Source organism: Limulus polyphemus, unplaced genomic scaffold, assembly GCF_000517525.1.
Source record: "Limulus polyphemus unplaced genomic scaffold, Limulus_polyphemus-2.1.2 Scaffold744, whole genome shotgun sequence".
NCBI lineage: Eukaryota > Metazoa > Arthropoda > Merostomata > Xiphosura > Limulidae > Limulus > Limulus polyphemus.
In genome coordinates, this window is record NW_013666354.1 from 95,989 (window position 1) to 104,868 (window position 8,880).

The following is an 8,880-nucleotide window of genomic DNA, read 5'->3' on the forward strand; positions in this document are numbered from 1 at the left end:
GAAATTTGCCGCTGACTTATTCCACCATCTGCTTGACCAACTATCCTTCCTCTAACAAAATCTAACAATTCGAGAGAACCTTGAGTTCTAGGCATGTTGTAGCACAAGATAATTAGTGTGCGAACCATTTTAATTTATATAGTGCTCTGTGAACACAAATTAGTTAGCATAAATCAGTTAAGTGGCGAAAAATGAGGTGTCTATTTACTTGTGACCACTCAATGTAAGCACAAAGCTACACAATGGGCTATGTGTGCTCTGCTCACCACAGGTATCGAAACCCAAATTCTAGCGTTGTAAGTCCGCAGACATACCTCTGTGCCACTGGGGAGCAAGGGCACAAGAAACGTTCATGCCAAATTTGGTGAAGATCCATCAACAGGAAGTGAGGTAGCGGTAAAAAACGCCCTTAAAAACCGCAAAATGCAAAGTTGAAAATTTGTATGTATATCTCCATAGACCCAATGAACCTCCAAAACCAATTTGGTGATGATACATCCACAGGAGGTGAGATAGTGGTAAAAAACGCAAAAACACTCATAAAAACCGCAAAACTGAAAATTTGTATGTACCCCCGTTTGGTGAAGATCCATCCACACCCTGCGAAGTAGTTACATGGACATACAACAGGCAGTACTATTATATTTATATAGATTTGGTTTACAAATACAAATAATACTGTGCTTAGCACCTTAATTGTTATAAAACATTGTTAAGAAATTCTTGAAAGTAGCAATAAATATTAGCGCAAGTAGGGGTAAAACCTTTCTACCCCTCTTCTTGCCCTCTTGTCCCCTATTTCAGCGAACTTTATGACCCAGCTTTAAAGTTAAATCTGGACTAGAAATAAAGTTCTCTAGTTGAGTCCAGGAATTCTGATAATAAACCGCAAGCCATTCATTGTATAAAAATAATACAAATGTTATTAAGCTTATATATTATTTAATGTATAATCATGCATCAATCACTTTGTTGGAGAAATATAATGGCAGGTGTGAATTGTAGTTTATCTGAATATTTTGCATCAAAATACAAAGTTTTATGTTTCTTGTTCAATTATTTGGTTGTAAATAAATGCCACAAATATTGAAAGCCTGAGTTGTAACAAAGAAAATGGAGAGATAAAAAAAGCCTTATTTTGTGTGAATATTGAACTTAACACACTACATAATGATGTATAAATATATCAGTTCACCAGTGCTGAAGAAGATTGATTGTATAGAGTATTTTGTTCTATAAAAAGAAAATATATTTAAACCGTTACTTAAACATATTGTGTGAAACATTTGGCTGTATAATATTGCTGACCTGTTTATAGTTCAATAATTTATTTGTAACGATAAAAACAAAATTTCTATTCCCTGTCAAAATCATCCATTGTTAGTAGCAGCACGATTAGTTGAATAAATATACGATCTAGACTGATAAAGTGATAAAACTGTTTTGGGTTTTTACGGTGGACATCAGCGATACTTTTCTATCTTTTTTTTTTCATTGTTGTCACCTAGTGCGTAAAATTACAACTACGTACCTAGTGTATATTTTGGGAGTTTTTAAAATAGAAAAGGTAGTTTCTGAGGGTAAGAAGTTACTTGTAAATAGTCTATTAAACTTCAAAGACTGTCCAAATGTTGCATATTTTAAAAGGTTTACCATTTAACTTTTATTTGTAAGGTTATAATTTTGATAACAGTAGATACTGTCAATCACAAGAAGAAGAAAAATCTACTAATTTTGTTTGTTTGTTCGAAGTTAAGCACAAAGCTACACAATGGGCTATCTGTGCTCTGCCCACCATGGGCTTCAGGAAGGGACATGAACGTTATAGAAGCTCATGACGTGTTACCAGCGTCACGTGACTTCCGCTGTCGTAACACTACTTACTGGGTATGATATTAGTAAATGTGTTGTATCATGTAGTTTAATATATTCGAAAATATATTACCTTTTATTTTAATTGTTAAGTATAAATACATGTATATAGATATAATATGTCTACATAATTTCTCTTTATTGATTGAGTTAGATTTTTTTTTCAAAATCTTTTCAGAATATTGTATTTATCAAAAAAATAACTCTACTTACGAAACCATTTCACTGAAAAAAATCACCCATTAGATAGAAATAATAAAGTTTACTTGCTTTGTATAAATTGCCTCCCACTGGTTCAACGGTAAGTCTGCAAGCTTACAACACTATGAAACAGGTTTCAATACCCGTGATGGGCAAAGTACAGGTAACTCTTTGTATAGTTTTGTTATTAACAACAACGAAAAGCAAAAAATGTAACAAATTATTTCGCTCCCTCCGGTGGGTAAGCGGTAAGATTACGGACTTATAACACTAAAATCCGGGATTTGTGTAGCTTTGCGTTAAAACAACAATATTATTATTGTTTTTGAGTTTATTGTATTAGATTAATTTGGACAAATGAATACTCAAAATACAATAGTATTTGCTTAATGTTAGAAACCATTGAATCATCAAACCATAACAAGAGGGAATCCTCAATAGCATCGGCGCTTGAAATTATTTTAGGCAAGATTGGAGTAAATTAATCTATGAGACATTTTTCTATTAGCTATATTTTTGTGCGCCAGCAATACCAAGCGTGGTGCGCGCTTATACCCGCTTCGACTTTATTACTCATCAGGATTTCTGCTAGCTTATCCTCATATTGAAATTATTTTAGGCACAATAAGAGTAAATTAATCTATGAGACCTTGGACGTGGTCTAATACATCAATCAAAAGAGTTTGACCCCCTTATTCCAAAACTGTAATTAGATCTCAAATCGGTCAAGAGATGACGGAGCTATGAGCTAAAAAAAACAACAAAAAACAACTCAGAGGCATTCTGTATCGAAACCTGGGTTCTAGCGTTGTAAGTCCGCAGACATACCGCAGTGCCACTGGGGGGAGCTCTACTAATTTAACAAGTGTCCTTCTGTGATGTCTCTTGATTGCATAATCAAGGCCAGAAACTAGAGCTTTTTTCATTATTTCACGCACAAGTAAGCTCATTATTTCAAAGGGCGGATCTTTTTTCATCAGACACTGACACCCCTTGCCACCCTCATTGCTTCAGCGGCAAGTCTGTGGGACTTATAACGTTAAAAATCTGGTTTTGATACTCGTGGTGGGCACATCACAAATAGCCCATTGTGTAGCTTTGCGCTTAACGACAAACAAACATTGAAAATAAATTTGAAAATAACCTTTTTATTTTAAATTTAAATCTGGAATGTGTTGCTGAAAAAGTTCACACCCATGCTTATTTATATTTACATTTTAAAACAATAGTCTAATAAAAATATTTGCCGAGAGTGGAGTGTGTCGTTAATAGGTTTGTTAATTCTGCTTTTTTTTTGTTCAACTTTATATAAAAGAATAAATAACTTATTATTATTATTTTAAAACTGAAGTCAATGTGACATATTCAACTTATATCGTGGCGCACGTGTTGTTTTGGAAGGTGTATTCTTGTGAGACAACAAATCAAACTTTTTATACGCAATTAATTTTTTGAAGGTCGTTTTTAAAGAAAGTTTGTATGTTTGGCTTTTATTTTTTTACGTTTAAGGTGTATTTATATAGCCTAGATGTTATTATGGGTGATTGATAATGTCGAGTCTTAAGTAATAAAATATCAATAATTTAAAAATTTAATAGGTAGATGTAGCTTTGGAGTACTAGTGCTAGTAGTAATACTATGACAATGAGTACTCGAGTCTTCCGAGATTCTTTTATTTTTTGATTTAAGTTGAGGAGAATTAAGCTTATAAAAGAAAAACAAAAGAGAATTACAATTCACGTTCATGTTTTCTAGAGCATGAGGACAGGGCTACAGATAAAACATTTCGTGTTTTCTTATAACTTATTATAAATATATTCCAAAGATTCGAAGACGTTTTTGAGCTGCATAAGTTCTAATTTCGACCAGAGCGAAAATCACCACTCAATCATTAAAATATTCTGATCTTGTTAGGTTAAGATAAGGGTTAATATTCTTACGAAGACCGCTGTGGTACAATTACATCGAATTCAAAAGGGGGAAAACATTTATAACAACAACAACAAAAAGGTAGTTTATAAACGGATGTTTTTAATTTTCACAACGTTTTGGGCCTCTGGCGATTTTGAATTTAAACTAGTATTAGTATTAAAGTTTAATGGAACAAAACTTCAAGATGTTTAAAAGTTGTGAAGATTAAAAACATATATTTATAATTTACTCTACTTTGGTATAAGTTTTTTTTCATTTTTCTTGATTTTAATGTAAGTGTGAATAGGCCTAATAGTATTACTGTAGTATTAAGTGAAAATTTTGATGTTATTGTTACTAACAATGTTACTATACCTTAAGTTGTATAACTTGTCTTTAAACTTAGTTTAATCTAGACTAAATCAAACGTTAGTTTTTTTCACAATCTACTTGAGATAAAATAACATTGCTCAACTTCTAAGTTCAACTCGTATCAAAATTAAAGCTATAGATCTGCTTTATATATATATATATATATATATATGTGTGTGTGTGTGTATGTATATTTCACTTACATTTATCTAAAACCTGACATTTGGACTAGGTATCATTAATTCCTATGAATAAAAAATAATTAGTACTGATGTAAACATGCAGTGCCAATAGGAAGAGTTCCTTGTCTGCATTGAAAGAAATTTTACTGTCTAGTTTGTTAAAGTGCAGTGATATGTAATTTCAACCTGTGGTTGTGGCTATAACTTATAAGTATACTTAAATACAATAAAATTAGCTTTCTATTACTTTTTATATTTACATTATTATTGGTTGCTGTGAGATCTGAGGCAGAAAGTACAAAATAACTTAAGCGTAGAGGTATTCTCACATTCCATTCATAGGAGAGAAATCTTTCCATAGATAATATGCCCACTTTTCTCCTTTAAAGACTTACCTCAGAGTTTAAGCAATCTTAATGAGCAGTATGGTGTTATATTGTTAAATATTTTAATATCTTATGCAAAAAATATCTGAATACTGGACCTTTGTGTGTATTGTTTTCAAAGTTAACTTTCTGCATCACTGATTATAGGACAAGCAATGTAGACAGTAATGTAAGTAGAAAATTTTGAAATATTTATGTTTACATTTGATGCTCTGAAATAGTCTCTTAGCCATGATAATAAAACTGGTGGTGCCTTAAACTGTTTAGAAGGTTCTCTAGTCCATGCCATTAGGAGTAAAGTTAATATTTTCTTTAGTATTACACTATTTTTTTTTTTATTCCATCTCATGCTGAGACAGAACATAGGAGCTGATGTTTAAATCTAGTTTCATTGGCACAAGTGGATGGCATTAGTAATACACTGCCCCTGGATGGGATGTCAGTTTATTGAAGGTTAACCCATAGCTACCAGTTATATGGCTAGATAGACTGAAATGATTGACATAAAATGTCTTTCTCATGAAAGCAACAATATGTTGAAAACATACCATACACTCATAACATTTTGACTGTGAGTCCAAAGCAATAGTCACTCGAGCTGGTCAGTTAGTGGAATTTGATAATTTATTAACTGTTGGGCTCATTAATCAATTACATTCAATTAATCAATTATTCTTGCATGAGACTTGGATAGTTGGAATAACCAAACAGAGTAGTAATTAGAAACATTAATATCAATTAGTTTATTATTTTCATGAGTTGTGACATTAATTGATTAAGCTGAACAATCTTGAATTAATTGAAAATAATAATGAGAAATCATAGTGGTAATAGTTAAATTACTTGTACATTTGGACTAACTGAAAACAGTTGCAATTGGAAACATTTTGATTACTTGAGTGTTGCTTGACATTAATCGAGTTAATCATAATTTCAATTAATTATTTCATGGGACATTAAACAATGTAATCAGTGCTCATAGGTTATTGATTATATCGATTAACAGAGTTATTCAACCAGCTCTTTGTAGCCACTGGTCCACTCTGCTCGCATATGTTTGTATACCCTAGGACAAAGGCTTGATAATATAAACTGTAATTAAGACCAAGATGAAAAATCTGAAATATGTCTGCTCAGAAAGGAAAAGAGAATATTTGAAAATTGTATATATGTTATGTCAATTGAAATGTAAGACCATTCATTTTAATTTAAAACATTTAGTATAAAATCATGTTAAAAACATTTTTAATTTGGGATTTACACACTGAAGTTTTTGGGATGTCAAGCACCTATTAGGCTACACTATTACTCTGAGAGAAGGCATCTTGATTAATATGGCAAGATGTACACTGCATCTAGAATTAAATATAAGCTTATGGACACACTAGGTGACAGGAGGCCATTCAGCTAATTCACATCAACATCTTCCCAATAAGCATTTGAAAAATTAACATTGCACCATATCATTAAGTAAACCATTGTACAAGTTTGCAACTCTGACAAAAGGATAGTTATGAATTTAAGCAGTATTTCCTGTCCTGAACAGTTGTTATATAAAAACAAGATTGAACAGAATCATCACATTAATTTTTAAAAATTTTTAATTGTTAAAAAAAAAGAAAAGATATTCAAAGAATCATAAAGCTCCTTGGCCAGATAATATTTTCCAAAAGATTTTGAAGGAGCTTAAAGATTGGATATGTGAGTCACTTTCTGCTATTTTTTGTATATCCTAAAAGAGTAGGCAGGTGGTAGAGGAATGGAAGTTGGTTAATCTTACTACTATTTTCAAGAGAGGTGTTAAAAATTATCCTGGTAATTATAGGCCTATTAGTCTTGCATCATTGGTGGAAAAAGATTTTTAAAGTCTGATAAAAGGTGTTTTGCAAAGTCAGTTAACAAAGTTTAAAATTTTGTTGGATAGTCAACTAGGAGAAAATCTTGCTTTTCCAGTCTTGAAATTCTCTGAAGCTTTTATAGATGAGGGTAAGGTTGTGGATTTGGTGTATCTATATTTTCAGGAAGCATTTGACAAGGTGCCGCATAAAAGGCTTGTTAAAAAAATTATACCAACAGGTGTTGGTTCATTAGATAGAAAAGTGGCTCAATCGAAGAAACCAAAGAGTTGTTATAAATGGAGTTAGTCAAACTGGATTAACGTCACAAGAAGGGTACCTCAAGGCTCAGTGTTAGGACTTTTGCTCTTTTTTTATTATTTACATCAGGGACGAAGATGAAGGAATTTTCAATAAATTACTTGAATTTACTGGGTGTATTTGGCTGTGAGGATGCTGCTGCTGCTTTATAAAAGGATTTAGATCTTTTGGTGAGTTGGGCAAATAAATGCAAGATAATGCATATGGGTTATCATTATTTGAATTATAAGTATAATTATGATGGGAATAACCTTAACATGGTTATGGAAGAAGAGGATCTTGGCATTCTGGTTGATCAGTCTCTTAAGACATCTAAGCAGTGAGCTGTTGCTAGTGGTTGGGCAAATAGGAATTTATGTAATATCTACAGAAATATTGAAAACAAGTCTAAAGATGTTGTAATTTCATTGCATAGGTCACTGTTTAGTCTTGTGTGTGTGGGGGGGGAGTACATTTAGGAAATGCATTGCTTCATTACAATGTACTGAATGTTTAGTGTACAAAATAGAGGTGTTATGGTAGAATATGTATAAACCATAACTTGTGGACTAACATTAATTATTTAATTATTATTCTGTTTATTGGTTATTTTTCATTAATCAACATTGGTACATTGACTGCTAAATAAAGCTTTGTTTTGCCTAAGTTGGCTGTAAATCTTTTCATTGGCTTCAGTAAGATACTCCTGCAATGCTAGATTACTGTATATGTACGAGTATCACATGCAATATCAGTTACGTGTACATAATATGCATTTTTATTTTTAAGTTATGAAAACATGATTACTTTTCTATGTAGCATCTTTTTTTTTTAACTGCAAATTAATGTTTTATTTCATTTATATGGATTACATCTAAAATAAAAGGAGTTTCAATTACATATAAACTAGTAGTTACGCATAGTGGTACCATTGAAGGTTTGAACTTTCATTCTGCAATGTGTTCCAAACCTTCGAAGATCCAAATCTACCTTTTGTTACACTTCCAAAAAAAAGTTTTAATTTTTTGTTTTAGTTCTGTAATTTGGTAATTAAATTTTGTGTTGGAAGATCTTTGTTTAGAATTTTAAGTTTTGGACTTTCTTATTTATTTATTTTTTCAATATTTAGAGATAACTGGGTTTAACCTAGTGATTAGCATGCTTGGACAGTGAATCCAAGGGTTCATGGTCCATTGAAAATGCACTCAACTCTTTGAGACCACGGACGTTCTGTAAGAGTGATAGTCAAATCCCACTAATTGGTCAGATAAACATATTTCAAGAGTTGGTGGTGGTTGCTGTTGACTAATTGCCTTTCCTCTAGTCTTTCGGTTCAAAATTATTCACAGATGACCATTCTGTAGCTTTGCACAAAAATTTTGAAACAAATATTTAGTAGGTTTCAAGTTAAGCCTAAGTTTAAGTTCATTATGAAAAGTAGCCTTTGTTTTAAATGTGGTAGAGAACAAATGTGTTGAAGTGAACTTATTATTTTTATGATAATGGTGAAACATAATTTCTTCAAAGACAGCATAGTATTATTCTTGTTATAAATATTTCAATCTTTGTTTTTTTCTGCTTGATTGTTAAAATTGTGGTAGATTTATTTTGTGAAATATTTTTTGTAGGTAATGAAGTCTTCATTTTTAATGTGCTAAGCATTGGTAACTGATTAATTTGTAGTTTCATTACTTATGTAGGAAGTTGTTTTTTCTGTCAGTATCTTTTTTCTTTTTTTTTCTCTCTTTCAATGTATGCACTGTTCTTAATATGATATATATATATATATATATAGAGAGAGAGAGAGAGAGAGAGAGAGAG

General features: G+C 31.6%; 1 protein-coding gene across 4 annotated transcripts in view; it reads left to right on the forward strand.

Moving 5' to 3' along the window:
- Nucleotides 1-3,465: 3,465 nt before the first annotated feature.
- LOC106460292 (G kinase-anchoring protein 1-like) overlaps nucleotides 3,466-8,880 on the forward strand; it is a 29,739-nt gene continuing 24,324 nt past the window's right edge. For 2 of the 4 annotated variants that reach the window (XM_022386984.1, XM_013919983.2), the window contains exon 1: nucleotides 3,683-4,083. The gene's annotated coding sequence lies outside the window, so the exon portion shown is untranslated. Of the gene's footprint in view, nucleotides 3,551-3,682; nucleotides 4,084-8,880 lie in introns of those variants that run through there. The other 2 variants (XM_013919982.2, XM_022386986.1) reach the window with 2 other exon arrangements.